This window comes from Mauremys reevesii, linkage group 5 (assembly GCF_016161935.1).
Source record: "Mauremys reevesii isolate NIE-2019 linkage group 5, ASM1616193v1, whole genome shotgun sequence".
Lineage (NCBI taxonomy): Eukaryota > Metazoa > Chordata > Testudines > Geoemydidae > Mauremys > Mauremys reevesii.
The window spans coordinates 50,027,867-50,051,740 of NC_052627.1; the positions used below are offsets into that span (position 1 = coordinate 50,027,867).

Consider the following 23,874-nt stretch of genomic DNA (forward strand, 5'->3'; position numbering starts at 1 on the left):
GAGGTCCAGCCGAGCCGCGGGACGAGCGCCCCCTCCGCAGTCATGCCTGCGGCAGGTCCAGTTGTCCCGGGGCTCCGGCGGACCTCCCGCAGGCATGACTGTGGCAGGTCCGCCGGCCCAGCCCGCTGCCCCCTCCGGCCGCAGAGGACGCCCCCTAGATTTTGCCGCCCTAGGCACCAGCTTGTTTTGCTGGTGCCTAGAGCCGCCCCTGCACCTAAGAATATTTATGCACCAGAGCAAGAGGGTATAAATTCCAGCTTGAGGAGACATACCATACTAGCTGTGATCTAGCTAATGCACTACAAATAGAAGTGTAGCCATGGCAGCATGAATGGCAGGACCGGTGGTCTTGGATAGGAATCTACTTGGGGCAGCTAAGCACTTCTGCTGCTCACACGGTCCTGTCAAAAACTGTAGCTATGAACTCAGGCTGGCTAGTGGCCCCTTTCACCATTTGGGTTGCTGTGGCAACACTTTTATTTTTAGTGCTGTTCATCTTCTTTCACAAATTCATAGCAATATTAGTGACAAGTAAGCAGTTGTATTCTAATCCATCACAACCATAGATGGTTTGTCTAGAAAAACATGCTGCAATCTTATGGATAAATAATGTTGCTACTGTAGCTTCCTGAAGCTCACTATAAACAGTATAAGCTAGGAGTTGATATTCCTAGGAAACAGACATCTAAAATCCAGCTCATTACTGAATAGCAATAGTGCTCTTTGGAAATAAAGATGCAAAAACATTTTGTATGTAAATAAAAGGATTAAAAGGCAGAAGTTGAAAAAAGTGGTTAGTTGTCAGCAAAGTTTTAATTACTATGCACATAAGAAAAGTAATATGGCTCAGGGCAGATGGAGATTAATTGTAGAAATATATATGGCATACATATTGCCATTTTATTTGGTCAGTTGGCGGTTGAGGATTTGAATATCCAGCAACATGGAATGATGACTATTGCTAATGGTTGTAGTTTTGATACTGAGCTCATCCAGGCAGGGTCTATGTCTTATGGCTTGTGAAGCAACTAATACACCATTGCATGCTAAAATAATAATAAACGATAACTACAAAATTTAGTGAGCATGGCTACTTCTGAAGATTTATTTTCTTACTAATGTGCCAAATTTAAAATTAAGATGATTAGAGTTCTAATTGCTCATTTAATTCCAGGTGTAGATGAAATTGAATTAATTTTCATTTATTTTAGGTACTAGACATTTTACATTCAGTTGGCAGACTTCACAATTTTTTGTTGTGAGTATATTGTGTTATATTCCTACATATTCATATAGTGCTTCTTTTTTAAAAAAAAGCAGGACGGGGGGAAGAGAAGATACAGAGCACTCTTGACAGCATACAGACCTTCCATCTCCTACTTGCCCCAATATACATAGACTCAGGCTGGCTAGTGGCCCCTTTCACCATTTGGGTTGCTGTGGCAACACTTTTATTTTTAGTGCTGTTCATCTTCTTTCACAAATTCATAGCAATATTAGTGACAAGTAAGCAGTTGTATTCTAATCCATCACAACCATAGATGGTTTCTCTAGAAAAACATGCTGCAATCTTATGGATAAATAATGTTGCTACTGTAGCTTCCTGAAGCTCACTATAAACAGTATAAGCTAGGAGTTGATATTCCTAGGAAACAGACATCTAAAATCCAGCTCATTACTGAATAGCAATAGTGCTCTTTGGAAATAAAGATGCAAAAACATTTTGTATGTAAATAAAAGGATTAAAAGGCAGAAGTTGAAAAAAGTGGTTAGTTGTCAGCAAAGTTTTAATTACTATGCACATAAGAAAAGTAATATGGCTCAGGGCAGATGGAGATTAATTGTAGAAATATATATGGCATACATATTGCCATTTTATTTGGTCAGTTGGCGGTTGAGGATTTGAATATCCAGCAACAGGGAATGATGACTATTGCTAATGGTTGTAGTTTTGATACTGAGCTCATCCAGGCAGGGTCTATGTCTTATGGCTTGTGAAGCAACTAATACACCATTGCATGCTAAAATAATAATAAACAATAACTACAAAATTTAGTGAGCATGGCTACTTCTGAAGATTTATTTTCTTACTAATGTGCCAAATTTAAAATTAAGATGATTAGAGTTCTAATTGCTCATTTAATTCCAGGTGTAGATGAAATTGAATTAATTTTCATTTATTTTAGGTACTAGACATTTTACATTCAGTTGGCAGACTTCACAATTTTTTGTTGTGAGTATATTGTGTTATATTCCTACATATTCATATAGTGCTTCTTTTTAAAAAAAAAAGCAGGACGGGGGGAAGAGAAGATACAGAGCACTCTTGACAGCATACAGACCTTCCATCTCCTACTTGCCCCCAATATACATATATGTGGAAAATTTAATAAAAATTACAAAATTACAATTTGATTACAATTCATAATATACCCAAATTAAAACCTGGTTTCTTGACACACTCAAGTTAGTTAAAGGACCTAAATTTATGGCAGAAGTTCTTTCTCTGAATGACAGGATCCAGTGAAATGATCAGATGACCTGTAAAATACAACCAGGTAGATAGATACATACATATGGTACATACTTATGCCTAAAGCAAGTTATAATTGTTGAATGTCCTTAGATTTCTTTGTATTTAAAGCATATTATACATATGTTATAGAGACAGCTGCAGTGGCACAGGAGCCAGCAAACAGAGCTGTAAACAGGAGAGTTTACAAGGGGAGTTTGCAGGGGAGACTAAGAGAGGCAGGCAGAGGAACAGACAGGCTAGTGAAGGGAGTGGGTGGTGTTCTGCTGGTGTTCTGGTGCTCGTTGGGGGTTTGTTTTGCTGTAGATGGTGATGGTTTACTTTGTTTTGTGTTTCCTGGGCTAACAGGTTTTAGGTGGGAAGGCTATGACCGATACAGAGGCAGCAGTGGAAGACACAATGAGGATGACTGGATGTGGAAGCTGCGGCATGTACATGATCCTGGAGGGGGTACCTGAAAAGAGTTTTGTCTGCATGAAGTTACGCCTGATAGAGCTGATGGAGGAAAAGATCCGAGGATTGGAGATGAAGGTGGAAACTGTGGTTTAGAAGGGGGTTTGAGCAGATGACGGAGAAAAGATATGAGGAGGCTGAAGGGAAAAGCTCAGACTTGCAGATGGAAGCAGAACCAATGAATTCTGAGGGGAGACTGCTGGGTGAGGAAAGTGGACAGTGAAAGCATGTGACTAAGAGAACCAGGCAGAAGAAAAGACGGGCCAGTGAAGGAGAAATAGAGTTCAGGAACAGGTTTGCGGAGTTGGAAAATGAAGAAGGGGCACAGCAGGTGGTAGCTGAAGGTGAGAGGGCAAGGAAGAAGAGAAGAGCAGAGCAGCTAGTCCTATAGGAAGAGGGGAAGAGTCAATGGAGACAACACCAAATATGAGCCCCAGGGGCATACGGGATGGGTTGCGGAGGATTGCAAGGGACAACAGAAATCGAGAGGACTTGCAGCCAGAGGGAACAGGGGATAGACCAGAGAATCGCACCATCACCAGGAAAAGGCAGGTCTACATGATTGGGGACTCCTTACTGAGAAGAATAGACAGGCCTGTAACTAGAGCTGATCCGGAGAACAGAAGGGTGTGCTGTCTGCCGGGTGCTAAGATACGGGATGTGGACCTGAGGCTGAAAAGGATCTTAATGGTAGTGGGAAAGAATCTGCTGATTGTCCTTCGTGTGGGAACAAATGATACAGCTAGATTCTTGCTGGAACATATCAAGGCTATGCCAGGCTGGGGAAGACACTTAAGGAAACTGAAGCTCAGGTGATCTTCAGTGGGATTCTGCCTATTCCTAGAGAAGGGCAACAAAGGTGTGACAAGATTATGGCGATCAACAGATGGCTTAGGCAGTGGTGCTATAAGGAGGGCTTTGGGATGTATGGCCACTGGGAAGCATTCATGGACAGAGGACTGTTCTCTTGGAATGGACTTCACCTGAGTAAGGAGGGAAATAGACTTCTAGGATGGAGGCTGGCACAACTGATTAAGAGAGCTTTAAACTAGGAATTTGGGGGAGATGGTTGGAAGCTATCCAGGTAATCACCACGCCGGAATTTAACATTGAGAGGGAAGAAAACAAAGTAAGAAAAGATACAGCTGTAGGTATGATAATGGACATAGGGAGAAAGAGTAGTGTAGATACCAGTCTAATAGGTGATACTGGTGGTAGAATGTCTGTGCCTAACTGGGTAAAGAATGTCAGTGAAGCCAAACGGCAAAAATTAAGATGTTTGTATGCTAAACCGAGGAGCCTAGGCAACAAAATGGAGGAACTAGAGCTACTGGTGCAGGAAGTAAAACCAAATATTATGGGGATAACAGAAACATGGTGGAGTAGTAGTCATGACTGGAGTACAGGTATTGAAAACTATGTGCTGTTTAGGAAAGACAGAAATAAAGGCAAAGGTAGTGGAGTTGCATTGTACATCAATGATGAGGTAGACTGTAAAGAAATAAGAAGGGATGGAATGGATAAGACAGAGTCTGTCTGGCAAAAATCACATTGGGAAAGAAAGCTACTAAAGCCTCCCCGAGCTTGGGGTGTGCTACAGACCGCCAGGATCCGATTTGGATATGGATAGAGACCTCTTTAATGTTTTTAATGAAGTAAACACTAATGGGAATTGTGTGATCATGGGAGACTTTAACTTCCCAGATATAGACTGGAGGACAAGTGCTAGTAATAATAATAGGGCTCAGATTTTCCTGGATGTGATAGCTGATGGATTCCTTCACCAAGTAGTTGAAGAACCAACAAGAGGGGATGCTATTTTAGATTTGGTTTTGGTGAGTAGTGAGGACCTCATGGAAGAAATGGTTGTAGGGGACAACCTTGGTTCTAGTGATCATGAGCTAATTCAGTTCAAAGTAGATGGAAGGGATAAACAAAAATAGATCTGGGACTAGGGTTTTTTTTTCAAAAGGGCTAACTTTAAAGGATTAAGGAAATTAGTTAGGGAAATCGATTGGACTGAAGAACTTGTGGATCTAAAGGTGGAGGAGACCTGGAATTACTTCAAGTCAAAATTGCAGAAACTGTCAGAAGCCTGCATCCCAAGAAAGGGGGAAAAAATCATAGACAGGAGTTGTAGACCAAGCTGGATGAGCAACCATCTCAGAGAGGTGATTAAGAAAAAGCAGAAAGCCTACAAGGAGTGGAAGATGGGCGGGATTAGCAAGGAAAGCTACCTAATTGAGGTCAGAACATGTAGGAATAAAGTGTGAAAGGCCAAAAGTCATGTAGAGTTGGACCTTGCAAAGGGAATTAAAACCAATAGTAAAAGGTTCTATAGCCATATAAATAAGAAGAAAACAAAGGAAGAAGAAGTCGGACCGCTAAACACTGAGGATGGAGTGGAGGTTAAGTATAATCTAGGCGTGGCTCAATATCTAAACAAATACTTTGCCTTAGTCTTTAATGAGGCTAATGAGGAGCTATGGGATAATGGTAGGATGACAAAGAGAATATGGAGGTAGATATTACCACATCCGAGGTAGAAGCCAAACCTAAACAGGTTAATGGGACTAAATCGGGGGGCCCAGATAATCTTCATCCAAGAATATTAAATGAACTGGCACATGAAATTGCAAGCCCATTAGCAAGAATTTTTAATGAATCAGTAAACTCAGGGATGTACCGTACGACTGGAGAATTGCTAACATAGTTCTTATTTTTAAGAAAGGGAAAAAAATAGTGTTCTGAGTAACTATAGGCCTGTTAGTTTGATATCTGTAGTATGTAAGGTCTTGGAAAATTTTTGGAAGGAGAAAGTAGTTAAGGACATTGAGGTCAATGGTAATTGGGACAAAATACAACATGGTTTTACAAAAGGTAGATCGTGACAAACCAACCTGATCTCCTTCTTTGAGAAGGTAACGCAGTGGATCTAATTTATCTCAATTTCAGTAAGGCATTTGATACGGTTCCACATGGGGAATTATTAGCTAAATTGGAAAAGATGGGGATCAATATAAAAATTGAAAGGTGGACAAGGAACTGGTTGAAGGGGAGACTATAATGGGTCATACTGAAAGGTGAACTGTCAGGCTGGAAGGAGGTTACTAATGGAGTTCCTCAGGGATTGGTTTTGTGACCAATCTTATTTAATCTTTTTATTACTGACCTTGGCACAAAAAGTGGGAATGTGCTAATAAAGTTTGCGGATGACACAAAGCTGGGAGGTATTGCTAATACAGAGAAGGACCAGGATCTCATACAGGAAGATCTGGATGACCTTGTAAACTGAAGTAATAGTAATAGGATGAAATTTAATAGTGAAAAGTGCAAGGTCATGCATTTAGGGATTAATAACAAGAATTTTGGTTATAAATTGGGGACACATCAGTTGGAAGTAACAGAGGAGGAGAAGGACCTCAGAGTATTGGTTGATCACAGGATGACTATGAGCCGCCAATGTGATTTGGCCGTTAAAAAAAGCTAATGCGGTCCTGGGATGCATCAGGCAAGGTATTTCCAGTAAAGATAAGGAGGTGTTAATACCGTTATACAAGGCACTGGTGAGATCTCATCTGGAATAGTGTGTGCATTTCTGGTCTCCCATGTTTAAGAAGGATGAATTCAAACTGGAACAGGTACAGAGTAGGGCTACTAGGATGATCCAAGGAATGAAAAATGTGTCTTATGAAAGGAGACTCAAAGAGTCTTGTTTAGCCTAACCAAAAGAAGGCAGAAGGGAGATATGATTGCTCTTTATAAATATATGAGAGGGATAAATATCAGGGAGGGAGAGGGATTATTTAAGCTTAGTACCAATGTGGACACAAGAACAAATGGATATAAACTGGACACTAGGAAGTTTAGACTTGAAATTAGATGAAGGTTTCTAACCATCAGAGTAGTGAAGTTCTGGAACAGCCTTCCAAGGGGAGTAGTGGGGGCAAAAGACATATCTGGCTTCAAGACTAAGCTTGATAAGTTTATGGAGGGGATGGTATGATGGGATAGCCTAATTTTGGAAATTAATTGATCTTTGATTAATTAATTGATTGATGGGATGTTAGATGGGGTGGGATCTGAGTTACTACTGAGAATTCGTTCCTGGGTGTCTGTCTGGTGAGTCTTGCCCACATGGTCAGGGTTTAACTGATTGCCATATTTGGGGTCAGGAAGGAATTTTCCTCCAGGGCAGATTGGCAGAGGCCCTGGAATTTTTTCACCTTCCTCTGCAGCGTGGGGCACGGGTCACTTGCTGGAGGATTTTCTGCACCTTGATGTCTTTAAACCACGATTTGAGGACTTCAATAACTCAGACATAGGTTAGGGGTTTGTTACAGGAGTGGATGGGTGAGATTCTGTGGCCTGTGTTGTGCAGGAAGTCAGACTAGAAGATCATAATGGTCCCTTCTGACCTTAAAGTCTATGAGTCTATATGCTTCAAGAAAATAATAACTTCTTGACAAAGTATAATATTGAACACAGATAGGAGCATGTGTTCAACTGGTGTAAATTGGATTTCCACTGACTTCTCTAAGGGCTCATTTACACTAGCTGACTATGGCCAATAGCCATATGCTTTCTACTTAATCTATGTATAAGTACTGGAATACTCTCATGTGGATCTTTAGGCCAGCGCAGAGTTCTGTTGAAGTTAGTGGCACTCTGCATGAAGTTAAGGGTCCATGAGAGTGCATCTGATAGCAAGATTGGGATCTATGACCATAAAATCTCAAAAATTGAACAATTTTTTGTTCTCAAACATAATTATACATTAAAATAAGAAATTTCTCAATTCTTTTTTCATTCTTGTATTTATTGAAATTCAGTTAAGGCTTAATATTGAGAAAATACAATATGCACCTGTAGATCCTCAGTTCAGGCAAGCTGCAGAGCTTCTGTTAACATTCACTGTCCCAAAGACTTAGGTATTTCTAAGAACAGCTGTCTACAAAACTGACTGTAAGCACATGCTCTTTGCTTTACAAATGTATATTTCATATTTGTACTTTAAATTAATCATAAATATGAAATGCACTCAGGGTTATGTGACTTCCTTAGCCCAAATTCATCCCTCTGCAATATGCGAACTTCAACAGACAACCTTTGTATGACATCAGAGGTCTGATACTTTCTTATGATTTACGTCTCGATGATATCATAGATGAATAATAGTTGAATGCTAGACCTCTGACAACAGTCTGCACTAAGACAATATTGGAGGCAGTGGCACAGAATCTAAATAGAAAAAAAAAGGTCTGTAGGGCTGGGAGATGTTTTTTGTTTTGTTTTGTTTTTGTTTCAAATCAGCACAATAGAGCTGCATTTTAAATTAGGAGAAATTAAAAAAATAGTCTTCTGTGGTGACTGGAACTAAGCCAAAGTATCCACATATCAACCCTTTTAAGACCTGACTATAAGATGCAGGATCCAACCATTACTTAACAGGAGATTCATCTTAATTGACCATTGGACCTCTGCCATCATAATTATGTCAAAAGCTAAATTAGACACTAGGCTTATGAAGGAATAATATAAGACAAATGAAAAATGTGCCTCACTAGGAGTAATTAATTCAGGTAGTGGGGAACACAAGGTAATGCACTTGGTGACTAACAAGCAATGTGTGGATATTTTGCAACTTGTGGCGCCATGGGCTAAATCTAATTTTATAAGACAATACTCTGTGGACGTTTTTTGCATATCAGAAAACCACCATGGAGTTTGTCTCAGTCCAGCACCATAGGCAGTCTCCAGGTACAGAAGATCCAAGACTGGACTAGCAGGGGTGTTGCAGGTCAGGATTTAAATGTTTTGGCAGAGCAGTCTGGAAAATCTTGCTACTAATTTCTCACTTTAAACTCCAATTTTGCACAAAAAACAAAAATAAAGTGAAACTTCTTAGGCTGGCTTTTTTTTAATCAGATAATGTTCCAGTTTTGAAGCATGTGCATAAAAACTAATAATGAATATTGAAAAAAACAAATACGTTATGGTATTATTAGTAATAAGATATTGAATTCTGTTTCCAAACCAAATATCAGAGGCATTCAAATTTCAAAAGTCCATCTTTTGCTTCTTCTTTTATCCACCATTCCGGCCTATGGCTCCTTCCTTGGCAATCTCCAGTACCTCTTTTACCTTCCATTGCTCTAATATATGTTCCAGTTCCTTTTCACCCTGTGATTCATTCAGGACAACCTACTTTTAATGATCACATGGTGTGTATGTGTGCGTGTGGTGGGGGAATCTCACCGCTACCTGAGAAAGTGAAATTCCGGGGGTGCACTGTTGAAATATCAGACACTCCCTGAAGGCTTTGTCTTATGAAGACTGACACAAATGTAGAACTGTGCAAATAACTGATATTTCAGTTCACTGGAAGTATCCAAAAAAACCCATTGTTTTGGGTCAAACAAAACATTTTATTTTGATTTTGAGCTTTCTTTTTCACTTATTTATTTAAATAAAATGTGAATGACATTTCTAGCTGGAAAGTTGTTTTGAATAAAAAAATCAAAATGGTTCATTCTAACAATGGGGTCACTTAAATGGTAATGGATAAGGCTCAAACTCAGTAAAGTAAATAAAATGTGAATGACATTTCTAGCTGGAAAGTTGTTTTGAATAAAAAAATCAAAATGGTTCATTCTAACAATGGGGTCACTTAAATGGTAATGGATAAGGCTCAAACTCAGTAAAGTGATGATGGTACCACAGAATTTGAGCCTGACATTGACCCTAGATACTTTCAGAACCTTTCACACTTTTATGTAGAAAGTTCTGACCACCATAAGATACCTTTGGCGAAGAAGCAGATTTTACTAGGCTTTTGCCAGTATAGAATCTGTATTCAAATGAAAACTTCAGCCCACTGATCATGTTAAGCATGCATACTGGATAATTGTTCTTCTGCATTATCAAGTGCTTCAGAATGTTTCTTTAGTACTATAAAGGCTGACTAAAAAAACCTTGATAAACATTTTCATAAATCATTTTGTGTGTTTTTATTTAACAGTAATTTAAATGGAGTATGTGTGTCTGATTTGCACCCATAGTTGAATGGTTACACAAGACATTATTTTATTAATCTGTTGCTAGATGATGGTTTTATAATGACAATCACTGTACTTTTGATTTAACATCCTCGCTTCCTGTATGGAATAATGGTGAGCACCACAAAGAAAGGAATGAGAAAGGTCAATGCCAGAGAAGTGCCATTCAAGGCATTTTAATCAAAGAAATAAAGGCATCAGAAAGTATTAGCCACCCTGGAAGCCTCCCTGCCAACTCAAGAAAGAGTGAGCTGTTTCCAAGACAAGGATTTACTGAGAACATGATGGTGCTCTTCAATGAACTCTCTCTCTCCCTCTCAAAAAAAATTGTGGAATAAATATTATCTAATATTATAATATATCTATATATATTGTCTAATTTTTTATGGAATTGTAAAGACCATACCAGTGAAAGGGGATATTTATATGGAAAACCCAGAAGTCTTAGAGTAATAAACCGCACCTATCCAGAATATGCACACGTAAACAGGGCCAAATTAAAAAAAATAAAAAATAATCTTAAAATTATTTAAGAATTGTGAGAAAGTGAGAAAGGTTATGATTACAGTCTGCCAAGTATCTATGAAATGCAGTGAATGGGGGTCATAGATTCATGAAGTGAGTCTGCTGCACCACAAAAAAAACCCTAGAAGAAGAAAAAGGGGAGCAGACAGGAGGACAACTCACCCTGAGATCTCCTGGTAAGGGCACAGCAAAAGTACTTATACTAAGTAGACTTTCTTTGCAATATGTGCAATGTACCCCAGGCAGTACGTGACCAGGATTCATCACTGAATTTGGTCCGCTATTGGATCATTAGTTTCCCCGGCTCAGGCTGGGTACTGTACTGAGGGGGAGTGTGACATGACTGTTGAGCCATGCCCCCTGCAAAGGATGTGTCTGTAAATGACAGCTACCTAGGTTGTAGAGCAAGGTCAGGGAGGAGACCCAGATTACAGGTAACTGGGAGCTTTCTCTCTTGGGCTGAGAACTTAGAGCACAACTACACTAGAGGGTTTACAGCAGTGCAGCTGAACTGGTACCGCTGAGCCACCGTAAGCTCTCTAATGTAGCCACTCTAAGCCAGTGGGAGGGAGCTCTCCTGTCAGCTTAACTACTCCAGCCCCCACAAACTGTGGTAGCTATGTTGTTGGGAGTTCTCCTGATGACATGGAATTGTCCACACCAGTGCTTGTGTGGCTGTAATTTATGTTATGATTTATTCACCTCATGAGCGATATAAGTTATGCTGATATAAACTGTAGAATATTGTAAACATAACCTCAGGGTATGTCTACATTACCAGATTAGTTCGATTTAACTTAATTCGAATTTGTGGAATCGACCTTACAAAGTCGAATTTGTGTGTCCACACTAAGGACACTAATTCGACTTTATGAGTCCACACTAATGGGGCAAGCGTCGACATTGGAAGCGGTGCACTGTGGGAAGCTATCCCACAGTTCCTGCAGTCCCCGCTGCCCATTTGAATTCTGGGATTTCCCCACAATGCATGCTGGGGGAAAAATGTGTCGAGGGTGGTCTTGGGTAACTGTCATCATTCAACCGTCACTCCCGCCGGCGGGAAATCAGTTTGCGTACTTTTCCTGTTAGTGACAGCACGGATGCCACAGCACTCCACTGCGATCATGGACCCCGCTGCGATCATCGCTGCACTTATGGCCGTTGTCAACTCCTCGCACCTTATCGTCCACCTCTTCCACAGTCAGATGCTGAGAAATCGGGCGAGGAGGCAACGGCAGCGCGGTGAGGACATGAAGTCAGAGAGTGGCTCAGACCTCTCACAAAGCACGGTACGCCACGCCGTGGACATCATGGTGGCAATGGGTCATGTTCATGCTGTGGAATGGCGATTCTGGGCCCGGGAAACATGCACAGACTGGTGGGACCGCATAGTGCTGCAGGTCTGGGATGAATCACAGTGGCTGCGAAACTTCAGGATGCGTAAGGGTACTTTCCTTGAACTCTGTGACTTGCTGTCCCCTGCCCTGAAGCGCAAGGACACCTGGATGCGAGCAGTCCTGAGTGTGCAGAAGCGAGTGGCCATAGCCCTCTGGAAACTTGCAACGCCAGACAGCTACTGGTCAGTAGCGAACCACTTTGGCGTGGGCAAATCTACCGTGGGGGTTGCTGTGATGCAAGTAGCCCACGCAATTGTTAAGCTCCTGCTCTCGAAGGTAGTGACCCTGGGAAACGTCCAGGTCATCATAGATGGCTTCGCCGCGTTGGATTCCCAAACTGCGGTGGGGCTATAGATGGGACTCACATTCCTATCCTGGGACCGGCCCACCAGGCCAGCCAGTATATCAACCGAAAGGGCTACTTTTCAATGCTGCTGCAAGCACTGGTGGACCATAGGGGATGCTTTACCAACATCAACGTCGGGTGGCTGGGCAAGGTTCATGACGCACGTGTGTTCAGGAACTCTGGTCTGTTTAGATGCCTGCAGGAAGGTAGTTTCTTCCCAAACCACAAAATAACTGTTGGGGATGTGCAGATGCCTACAGTGATCCTCGGGGACCCAGCCTACCCGCTGATGCCCTGGCTCATGAAGCTCTATACAGGCGCCTTGGACAGTGACAAGGAACTCTTCAACTACCGGCTGAGCAAGTGCAGAATGGTGGTGGAGTGTGCTTTCGGACATCTCAAGGGGAGATGGAGGAGCTTACTGACTCGCTCGGATCTCAGCGAAAACAATATCCCCATTGTTATTGCAGCTTGCTGTGTGCTCCACAATCTCTGTGAGAGCAAGGGGGAGACCTTTATGGCGGGATGGGAGGTTGAGGCAAATCGCCTGGCTGCTGATTATGCTCAGCCAGAAAAGCCGTGCAATTAGAAGAGCCCAGCGGGAAGCGCTGTGCATCCAGGAGGCTTTGAAAGCTAGGTTCCTCAGGGAGCAGGGTAACCTGTAACTGTTCATTTTCTTTACAGAGAAGCTGAACCTGCCCCTGTTTCAGTTACTGTTCACTTTCTTCTGCGGTTACATACCCCATTCACCACGTTTCCCCCCTTCCAACACACGTTTAAAACTAAATTTAATGGAACATTGTTAATTAACAACGTTTTCTTTATTAATGAATTCACGTTAAAGGGTTGAAACAAGGACGCAGACTGTGGTGGGTAGAGTGTGCAGTGATGTTAACACCGCTTCTACACTTGAGGAATGATAGGCTCCTGCTCCTAGAGCGGTCTGCAGTGCCGGACTGGTTGTTTCAACGGAGCCTGCCATCCCTCCTTTTCGGGACTCTGTGTGTGGGGGCTATGTGACCTTGTGGTGAGGGAGGACGGTTACAGATTCCCCTGCTGTGTGGCTCTGTGGTCCGGGACAAGGACCACTGCATAAGTTCTGTAACCGCCCTCCCATGCTACAAAGTTACGTACCCCCCACCCACACAGAACATGGAAAACACCTCCCAGACCGACCAGGGTGCCTACTGACTGCACTGTGTGTGTGACCTGCTGTTGATCCTGCCCCTGTGTCTGTACCCTGGTAAAGGTGACTGTCCTATGCAATTAACAACCCCCTTCCCCCGCCCCTTCACAGACAGTCTTCTGTAGAAAAACTTGACGGAAATAGTAATTAACAGCAAACTACTTTTAATAATCAACTACACAGTTAGGGGATGTAACTGGGATTGGGGCTTGGGTGAGCCAGGAAGGGAAGGACTTCTCAACATTTAGGGAATGAGAGCCTTCTTGTATTTGTGCACTCTGCAGGGGTGCAGTGACAGTTTTCAAGGCCCCTGTCGCCCCTCCTTCTTGTTACTTTGGGTGAGGGGGGTTTGGGACTTTGTGGCGGGGGAGGGCGGTTGCAGATACAGTGCAGGGGGGCTCTGTCCTCCTGCCTGCGGTCCTGCAGAACATCCACAAGGCGCCGGAGCGTGTCCGTTTGCTCCCTCATTAGTCCAAGCAGCGTTTGAGTCGCCTGCTGGTCCTCCTGATGCCACGTGTCCTCCCGTTCGCTGTGTGAGCGCTGGTACTGAGAGAGGTTCTCCCTCCACTGGGTCTGCTGGGCCGCCTCGGCTCGGAAGCAGCCCATAAGTTCAGCGAACATCTCGTCCCTTGTCCTTGTCTTGCGCCTTCTAATCTGCACCAGCCTCTGTGAGGGGGATGGTGGAACAGGTCTGGATACAGTGGCAGCTGTGTGATGGGAAAAAGGGAGTGAATTCCTTACAAAGATACATTTTTGCAAACTATGAACATAGTCTAGTCAGTCTCTGTGAACAAGACCATGCACAGCACCTATCTCATGAGCACTGACTCAGGACAAGTTCTAATTTTTGGCTTTCGCTTTCATTGCCTGGGGTCTTGCACTGGAGATCAGACAAGCAGGGCAGGACAGCAGAATCCGTGCAGCAGGCAGGCATGGTAAGCCATAGACTTTAGGCTGCTTAAAACTGAATGTATGGCACTGTCCTCTTGCTGCAGGCAATCCGGAAAGCATAAACTCTGCCCCTGTTCCACCTCTTTGCGGCTGTTCCCTGGGAAAGATCCCTGTATGCTGCCCCTCTGCAGCCTCCACCACGTGGCTCTAAACGGATGCTTATTGTCATGCAAAGTAACAGTCAAGCATTCCCAATACTAACAGTACACAAATTACTCTAATTAAATGCAGGAGTCTCCGAGCGAGATCACCCTGAGGAGGATCACAGAGCGAGATAGAGAGTGCATGCTGCATGAAAGCCAGCACAAACCAGGGGCCTATGCTGTCATGCTCGTGGAGGCAATGCTCCCAGAATACCTCATGAAAGCCTGGCATGGAAAAGTGTGCTACCACGGAGCACCCAATAAGGCAGCTCTCCCCAGGAACCTCATGCGGAGGCTTTTCGATTACCTCCAGGAGAGCTTCGTGGAGATCTCCCAGGAGGATTTCTGTTCTATCCCCATATATATAGACCTCCTTTTCACATAGTTCAGATTCCTGTTACATTAATAATAAAAGTTTACATGTTTAAAGCACTTACCGACTGATCCTTCCCCTGATTCAGGATCCGGGGTAACTGCTGGGGAGGGTTGGTAGGGGATCTCCGTGAGGGTGATGAAGAGATCCTGGCTGTCGGGGAAATCAGCGTTGTAAGCGCTGTCGACTGCCTCCTCCTCCTCATCTCCTTCCTCATCTTCCCCATCCGCAAACATCGCCGAGGAACTGGCCGTCGACACTATCCCATCGTCGGAGTCCACGGACACTGGTGGGGCAGTTGTGGCAGACCCACCGAGAATGGCATGCAGTGCCTCATAGAAGCGGCATGTCTGGGGCTGGGCTCCGGAGGATCCGTTTGCCGCTTTGATTTTTTGGTAGCCTTGTCTCAGGTCCTTGATTTTCATGCGGCACTGCGTTGCATCCCAGCTGTATCCTCTGTCTGTCATGGCTTTGGAGACCTTATCGTAGGTCTTTGCATTCCGTTTTTTGGAGCGCAGCTCCAAAAGCACAGACTCATCGCCCCACACACCGATCAGATCCAAGACTTCCCGGTCAGTCCATGCTGGGGCCCTCTTTCTGCTCTGAGATTGCATGGACTCCTCTACTGGAGAGCTCTGCATCGTTGCTATTGCTGCTGAGCTCGCCACGATGTCCAACCAGGAAATGAGATTCAAACTGGCCAGACAGGAAAAGAAATTCAAATTTTCCCTGGGCATTTCCTGTGTGGCTGGTCAGAACATCCAAGCTCGGTCTGCTGTCCAGAGGGTCAACAGAGTGGTGCACTGTGGGATAGCTCCCGGAGCTACTAAGGTCGATTTCCATCCACACATAGCCTAATTCGACATAGCCATGTCGAATTTAGCGCTACTCCCCTCGTCGGGGAGGAGTACAGAATTCGAACTAAAGAGCCCTCTAGGTCGAACTAATTAGCTTCCTGGTGTGGACGGGTGCACAGTTAAGTCGAATTAACGCTGCTAAATTCGACATAAACTCCTAGTGTAGACCAGGCCTTAGAGAAGCTTGGGAGGCTGAGCCCTGGCCGGGGAGCCTGACTGTAGATGGGTTTTGATCTGGGACTGCAGCCTGTCTGAAACCCTGTGTAAAGAGAGAGTGCAACACCCCCCGGGTGGTGGGAGTGAAACCAAGGAACTTGGATCAGCTTGAAGCTGGGTCTAGCCTGCAAGGTTAAAGGTTACTAGCTGGGCTGAAGATTCAGTTGCTTTTGCTATCTTCTGTTGGACTTTGAGGTCTTGTGATAGGAATTGAGTGATAGGAGGCCATGTTGAAGCGCTCTAGGGTGTTTGGTATCACTGCCTCTCATAGAGCAATGGTCTGGAGCCCAGTGGAGGGGAAGGTCCTCAATAACCCTACCAATCTCTCTCTTGTTATGAAGGAGCATAAACCCCCTTGCTCCCCAAAGTGATAAAGACAGAATAGTGATATTGTAAGCCCCAGTCAAAGGTGTGCCACCCACAAGGGCCCAGAGATGAGCTCAAGTTATTTTTTGTTGTGTAGATGCTGGACTCCATATATTTTGTTGGCTTCTGTTACCCCAGAAAGAGGCAAACTCAATTGGTGACATGGCCAGAGGGCTGAGTCACCACCTACCAAAAGATGGACTGCTACCCTATTGGTGTGAAAGCCATCCAGAGACAGGAGAGGGAAGGGAACAAGTGACCTAACCACTGGTGACCACTGCTCAGTCAAACCCCTGTCACACTGAGTTAAGGAGATATCCCATTTCTCTTAACTAGTCAATTAATTTTAAAATATTCCTATAAGCAAAGAGGACAGTTTTAGCAAGTAGGACTCATGTGGAATGAAGGAATAGACAATAATAGAGAGAGGCATTAGAAAGGAGAATAACATGATAGGGAAAGGAGTCCAGGAGACCTGGCTGTATTATTGAGGTTGCAGGAACAAACCATCCCGATCTATGGAAAGAATAGTAAATATGGCAGCCGACCAGCTTGGCTTAACAGTGAAATCCTTGCTGATCTTAAACACAAAAAAGAAGCTTACAAGAAGTGGAAGATTGGACAAATGGCCAGAGAGGAGTATAAATTATTGCTCAGGCATGCAGGAGTGAAATCAGGAAGGCCAAATCACACTTAGAGTTGCAGCTAGTAAGGCACATTAAGAGTAACAGGAAGGGTTTCTTCAGCTATGTTAGCAGCAAGAAGAAAGTCAAGGGAAGTGTGGGCCCCTTACTGAATGAGGGAGGCAACTTAGTGACAGAGGATGTGGAAAAAGCTAATGTACTCAATGCTTTTTTTGCCTCTGTCTTCACAAACAAGGTCAGCTCCCAGACTACTAGTATGGGGAGAAGGTGACCAGCTCTCTGTGGAGAAAGAAATGGTTCAGGACTATTTAGAAAAGCTGGACAAGCACAAGTCCATGGGCCGGATGTGCTGCATCCGAGGATGCTAAAGGAGTTGGCAGATGTGACTGCACAGCCATTGGCCATTATCTTTGAAAACTCATGGCGATCCAAGGAGGTCCTAGATGACTGGAAAAAGGCTAATGTAGTGCTCATCTTTAAAAAAAGAGAAGAAGGAGGATCCAGGGAACTACAAGCCAGTCAGCGTCACCTCAGTCCCTGGAAAAATCATGGAGCAGGTCCTCAAGGAATCAATTCTGATGCACTTAGAGGAGAGGAAAGTGATCAGGAACAGTCAGCATGGATTCACCAAGGGCAAGTCATGCCTGACTAACCTAATTGCCTTCTATGAGGAGATAACTGACTCTGTGGATGAGAGGAAAGCAGTGGATGTGTTATTCCTTGACTTTAGCAAAGCTTTTGATAGTTTCCCATAGTATTCTTGCCAGCAAGTTAAAGAAATATGGGCTGGATGAATGGACTATAAGGTGGATAGAAAGCTGGCTAGATCATCGGGCTCAACGTAGTGATGAATGGCTCCATTGTATCAAGCGAAGTGCCCGGTCCTGGGGCCGGTATTGTTCAATATCTTAATTAATGATCTGGAGGATGGCGTGGACTGCACCCTCAGCAAGTTTGCAGATGATACTAAACTGGAAGGAGTGGTAGATATGCTGGAGAGTAGGGATAGCTAACAAAAGGACCTAGACAAATTAGAGGATTGGGCCAAAAGAAATCTGATGATGTTCAACAAGGGTAAGTCCAGAATCCTGCACTTAGGATGGAAGAATCCCATGCACTGATACAGACTAGGGACCAAATGGCTAGGAAGCAGTTCTGCAGAAAAGGACCTAGGGGTTACAGTGGACGAGAAGCTGGATATGAGTCAACAGTGTGCCCTTGTTGCCAAGAAGGCTAATAGCATTTTGGGCTGTACAAGTACAGCCATTGCCAGCAGATCAAGGGATGTGATCATTCCCCTCTATTTGACATTGGTGAGGCCTCATCTGGAGTACTGTGTCCAGTTTTGGGCCCCACACTACAAGAAGGATGTGGAAAAATTGGAAGGAGTCCAGTGGAGGGCAACAAAAATGATTAGGGGGTTGGAGCACATGACTTATGAGGAGAGGCTGAGGGAACTGGGATTGTTTAGTCTACAGAAGAGAAGAATGAGGGGAGATTTGATGGCTGCTTTCAACTACCTGAAAGGGGGTTCCAAAGAGGATAGATCTAGACTCTTCTCAGTGGTAGCAAATGACAGAACAAGGAGTAATGGTCTCAAGTTGCAGTGTGGGAGGTTTAGGTTTGATATTAGGAAAAACATTTTCACTAGGAGGGTGGTAAAGCACTGGAATGGGTTACCTAGGGAGGTGGTGGAATCTCCTTCCTTAGAGGTTTTTAAGCTCAGGCTTGACAAAGCCCTGGCTGGGATGATTTAGTTGGGGATTGGTCCTGCTTTGAGCAGGGAGTTGGACTAGATGACCTCCTGAGGTCCCTTCTATTCCATGATTCCCTGATTCTATTCCCTGATATTCCATGATTCTAAGAAAGACTTCATCCCTGTTTGCCTCTTCGAAAGAGGACCATGTAGGGTGGTTTTACACAAGCAGAACTCAATTTAAAACATTAATTGCCTTTATGTAAATACAAAAAGACTGTTAAAATGAAGGAAAGGTTGTAATTTAAACTGAAGACAGAGATAATATTTAGATTGAAGCCTGAACATCTGTCCTTAACTAACCATGTTGTGCCTAATGTAGGGGTCTCTGAACACAACGTTTTCTTACAAACTGTATATGCTATGCAGTAACTGCTTTACAGAACACTTCAGACAAATATACTTGCCTTCCTCAAAGTGTAGAGCAGTGCAGTTTGTCCATAATTTACACACATGCACCAGTGAAGTCAGACCCTATCTTTCCTTCCCAGCTGCTTAAACCAACCTGAAATCTTTAAGAGCTCTGACCCTCCTTCAGAATTGATGAACTCACAGCCTAAGAAGTCCCCTAATATTCTTCCCACCACTAGTGCTTGACCCCAACTCTAATTCCAGTCATCACATCTTCCTTAATACACTCCCAACTCCCACTCTATAGCTATAAACTTTCATGTCCTCTCTTTCCCACAAATAGCCCAATTCCTCTGACTGCCCCCTGAGACTGAAACTTCCTGCTCCAATTCATATAATTTCCCAGCAGTAGCACATTCTCAGGATCCAAGCAGTCATCACTTGGAAATTAACCAAGTTTCTAAGGAAAAACTTCTTTATTTGTATCATTTGAATTTACAGCCTGAAGAGGCAATTTCAGGAAGCTGCATGGCTTGGTAGATTCATACTGTTTTCAGTCCATTGCATCATAAAACATAAAACCCGCAACTGGCTCTAATAGGCACTTTGGTTGGTAGTCTGAATGGGCATGGAAGCCTCTAACTTCCAGAGGTGTCTCTCGGGCCGGGATAAGGCAGTGAGGAGGAATTGCATTGCTTCAGCATACTGAAACTGTTTTCAAGAAAAATATAGGACTTCATTATCCATAAAACTTAGATCCCTCTTGCCGCAAGTATTACATTCACATAATTTTGTAGAAGTTTATTAAACAGAAAAAGGTGTCCAGCAACTTCCTAGTGTTACTCTCATGTCTTGTTTCTAGAACTCTTTGAAATGTGAGAATAAAATGCCCACTTTCCATCCATAATTTAGTCCTTCCCTGTGCAGTTTCAATTAACCTGTTTCAGTGGGCCCCACCCTAACAGATGTAGAGACATTCCATATGCAACACTGAGTGGACTGCACTGTATGAGGCACCTGAGACCTAGCCTTACTGCTATAACACCACTCATCATCAGCTTCTCAAAGAACTAGGTGTTGTATCTTGTTGCCTTTTAAGGAATGAAATAGTCATCTTCACAAAAATATAAGAAGTGGAGGGGAAGGAGGGCTTGTCTGCCCAGTTGAGCCTTATCCGTTCTCCATTTAGGGCCAAATCTATAAATCTGGTGGACCAAGATTTAACTGCAAGTCTATAGTCAAAAGCAGCACAAAAACAGTGACACAGCTTGTGTGTGCTGTGGACTGGAAGGGAAGCAAAAATAAAACTAAAATCAGCTGTTTTAAAATTCCTGGCATCATGCTCAAGAAGAGTCAAAATTATTTGGCTTTAGAAAGGCACATTGAAATCACAAGAAACCATTTAAATAGATCTTGCTAGTACCATGTACTTTGAACATTCATATTGAATGACTGAAATAGGAGATCTGGTGGCAGAAGGGCTGTGATCAAAACAGATAGCAAAGTGGATTATTTTCCTGAACATTAGAGTACATTATAGTTGTCAGGTACAGTGGAGCATTATCACATCTGCAAAAGTTATTTTCATGTATATATAGTCAGTTCTGAAGAAGGATTATACCTATAGCCATTTTTAATTATGAATATTAACACTTGTATATAGGTGTGCATGTTAATATTAATATTGCAATTATCTGAGTTTATAAATAGAAATAGAAATATTAAAATACAAAGCATATTATATCACAAATTCTAAAAAGCTTGTGAAGCTGAGGCTACAAGGAACTTTTAGTATTGTTAGCTGATCCTACTGAATACAGTCTTGGCCTTCTTTATATATATATATATATTCTCCAAATATTGCATTCATAAATTTCTTGGTTTAAAATTCTCAGGTTCCTCATTAAGAATAGACTGTTCATAGTGTAATGAACTGTCTGTGAGCATTTCACATGTGAGTTGTATGTAGCTGACCTTGCAACCCTACCACAGGGGCGATTATGGAGGATACATAGCAGGGTGCAGCAGTGCAAACCCTTGGTATTCCAGTCAGATCTGAACCTTACCACACAGCCTGTTAGAGAGCCATTTTATTCCGGTATAATCACCTTGACTACCCTTCTGATTACCTATGTAACAGCTTAATGTAAAACCTTCATCTCTCTGATTTTCTACAGGTAGAGTTGCCAAAAATAAAGTTAAAAACTACTATTTAAATAATCATCCCTCTGTATTAACTTTGGGTGAAGTTTGCTTTGCTGCAGAGAGGCTGCACAAGACTCTATGCACAAGTAAAACACAGTGGCAAGTGGTGTAGGGAGTATAGTGCACACAGACTAATGGTTCATATAGCCTCTGCACTAAGGTTAATTTCGCCCTATGAGAAGTTCAGAACTGGGTATGAGAGACAATTCCACAATTTTAAAATTTAAACTGGTTCATGTAGTGGGCTCCTGGACCCTTGCTCCACTCTGTGAGCAACCACGTATACTCTTGTCTTGATAGACTCTGGTGTGTCTGCGGCTGTTTGCACACTGCTATTCTGATGGCCGCAGAAGTTGTTCAACAAGCTCAAACTTAAGTTACAAGGACATTCATTTAAGCAGAAATCTTGCTGTACATTTTCACTCATCCCTTGTCATAGGAAGAAGTGGGAACTGTGACACTATTTGTTTTGTCTGCTGTGGGTCAAATACTACTCACCTTACTTATGTGAGTAGTGCCACCAAAGTAAATGGGACTCTCATGGGTAAGGCAGAGAGGCTTTGACCCTATCATATGGAAAATGCAAAATAGTCATTCTAGTAGAAACCTGGAGAGATAATTTTGGAAACTCTGACCGCATCAAGGGGGTTCTTTTCACTCTCACTCACATGAACTACATTTTTAAAGTTTCTATGCTATGCAAAAACTATGACTGATGTATTGGTGTGTCAACATCATAAAATTGGGGTAATGCACTGGTGACTGAGACCTTGCATTTTTATATCTATATTAATAAAAACCCGAAACACTATCACCTGAGAACCTCTTAGATAAACATATTCTTAACTGGTTGGACTCCTAAAAATGCATCACATTTGTTCCTTTTAGTCCATTTAATGAACTACTTATTCACTTGTTATTCATTAGACAGCAGGGCAGTTTGGATTATGGGATTTTGGTCTTCTTCAAAGAGTGTAATTATATATAGTGTAATTATATATCTAACAAGTTCTAAATCTAATATGATGGGAAGCAAGCATTGTATATAATAATATAATACATTATATAATTCTGGTTTGGCATCAAAGTATTAGATTTAGAGCTTGTTAGATAATACAAAACAGATTTACAAACTTTCACAGATGAATATAGAAAGTTCATTCTCCTGTTTGGTTTTGTGTCATTGTTCATTATGTTTGATGGATTACCAGTTTATTCATTTAAATATTTACAAATTGCAAAAGTTGAATACAGTTTAGTGAAAGGAATCAATCTTACCAAAACTTGTACTGAAAATCCCTGTTCGTGATTGTTCTATCATAATATATAGAAGTACAGTCCACCTTAAATAAGAATATTTACTAAGGAAAGCAAGATAGAACTACAGAAAAACAGGCTTCCACACAGCTTGGATTCTAGTTTTATCATCCTTGTTTACCAAGGATCACTTCCTGCCCAGAACTCCATAAAGCACAGAGACATCTACTGACAGAATGATCCTGCGAGTAAACATATCACAACAAACATATTTCTGTTTATAAAGTTTCAGTCATCTAAGTGAAACTGAAAAAATACCAAGCAAACTGAGACAAGTCACAAACTATGAGTAATAAATACCAAATAATCTACTTGCATTGTTCACAAACAACCCATAGTCAAACTTTGTTTATGTATATTTGATAAGTGCTTACCAATACCAAATAAGATCACAGAAAACAGGATTGGTTCCCAAATGATTCACAAACCTAAACAAAGTCTACATTTGTCAGATGACACTTACTCACAATGGTTGTAATCATAATAATAAGTTAATGAAAGCAATATGGATATCTTAGTCAAAATCATCCCGGTTGTTGGTTAGCATTGTGACTGCAAGGGAACCCTGGCGACTAGTGCACCATGGAGACAGCCTTTATTGCAGAATGAGTTACTGGCAAAGTTTTCTTCCATTCACCCTCTGTTTCCTGTGATGTTTAGCTAAATTGATTTTAATCAATATTTTCTTCAAGAGGAAATAAACAGTATTGTGAGAAGAAAATGAGAAAACTGAAGTAAATGAAAATGTCCTTGATTGAAGAGTCATTTAGTTCTTCTATTTGTATGTTAGAGCTCCTCCAAAACATTAGGAACACAATGAAAGGGATAGATGGTGGGGGAAAGCAGAACATTCATGGACAGAAGCAAATGGGAATTATTTACTAGGGTTAGAAATATCAAAGTCTAGGACCAAAATTGAACGGAAAGGGAAAAAAATCAAGCCCCCACATGGCACATATAATGTAAGTGCTCTATAATGCTCTATATAATGTAAGTGACCAAAAGCATATTGAGAAGATGAATAACAATTTCCTTTTTGCAGTATTTTCCTATGATGATAGATTAAAGTGGAGAATTGACACACTGTTGTTCAATAAATCAATGAATGTTTTTACCTCCTCAATGCATTTAAATTATAAAAATTTAATACAACTGCTGCCAAAAAAGAAAAAAAGAGGGGTAAAATCAATTATCTTC

General features: G+C 42.2%; 1 long non-coding RNA gene across 1 annotated transcript in view; it reads right to left on the reverse strand.

Moving 5' to 3' along the window:
• The window catches only part of LOC120405651, a 62,648-nt gene extending 39,512 nt beyond the window's left edge, over positions 1-23,136 (reverse strand). The window contains exon 1 of the long non-coding RNA XR_005598745.1: positions 23,052-23,136. This is a non-coding gene — a long non-coding RNA (uncharacterized LOC120405651). The remainder of the gene's footprint in view (positions 1-23,051) is intronic.
• Between the last annotated feature and the right edge of the window lie 738 nt (positions 23,137-23,874).